This window comes from Trachypithecus francoisi, unplaced genomic scaffold (genome assembly GCF_009764315.1).
Source record: "Trachypithecus francoisi isolate TF-2019V2 unplaced genomic scaffold, Tfra_2.0 Lachesis_group21, whole genome shotgun sequence".
Lineage (NCBI taxonomy): Eukaryota > Metazoa > Chordata > Mammalia > Primates > Cercopithecidae > Trachypithecus > Trachypithecus francoisi.
In genome coordinates, this window is record NW_022681467.1 from 49,371,170 (window position 1) to 49,372,101 (window position 932).

The 932-nt window shown below is 42.8% G+C and overlaps 1 non-coding gene across 1 annotated transcript; it reads right to left on the minus strand.

The window, feature by feature from the left end:
• Positions 1-232: 232 nt before the first annotated feature.
• LOC117069144 lies at positions 233-294 on the minus strand. Its single transcript, XR_004431395.1, has one exon. It is a non-coding gene; the product is annotated as a U7 small nuclear RNA (small nuclear RNA).
• Between the last annotated feature and the right edge of the window lie 638 nt (positions 295-932).

Sequence of the window (932 nt, forward strand, 5' to 3'; positions counted from 1 at the left end):
TACTAAAAATACAAAAATTAGCCGGGCGTGGTGGTGGGTGCCTGTAATCCCAGCTACTCAGGAAGCTGAGGCAGGAGGATCACTTAAACCCAGAAGATGGAGGTTGCAGTGAGCTAAGATCATGCCACTGCACTCCAGCCTGGGGGACAGAGTGAGACCCTGTCTCAAAAAAAAAGAAAGATGTAGAGTTTTTTTTAGTTTTTTTTTTTTCTTTTTTTTTCAGTTTTCTTAAGGGAGCTTTTTGGCGAAAACTGGAAAGCCTGCTAGACAAACTCTAAAAGAATTGTAACACTAAGATGTAGTTGTTGAACAATAAAATAAATGAATGAATAAATGAATGAACTTCTGCTGTAGGATGTTCTTATTTATTTATTTATTTATTTATTTCTATTGAGATGGAGTCTCACTCTGTTGCCCAGGTTAGAGTGCAGTGATGCGATCTCGGCTCACTGCAACCTCTGCCTCTCAGGTTCAAGCGATTCTCCTGCCTCAGCCTCCCAAGTAGCTGGGATTATAGGTGTGTGCCACCATGCTCGGCTAATTTTTGTATATTTAGTAGAGACGGGGTTTCACTATGTTGGTCAGGCTGTTCTCAAACTCCTGACCTCAGATGATCCGCCTGCCTCAGCCTCCCAAAGTGCTGAGATTACAGGAATGTGCCACTGTGCCCGGCCTTTGCTGTGGGGTGTTCTAAGTGAATGGATAAACTTTATGTTGGAGAAAGCCCCGCCCACATTTATAGGGTTTATTTCCCTATTGCAGGTTGTTATAAACCTGTGCTCTGGAGTCCTTCATCTGAAGACTGAAGTCCAATCTAGTGCCGAGAACCACTCCCTTACTTAGAGCATTTAGCACAACATAGGCATAATAATAGCTGCCTAATGACCTTTTCCTTTCTGCTTGGCTCAGAGCTACCTTTCTTAAAAGTTTTC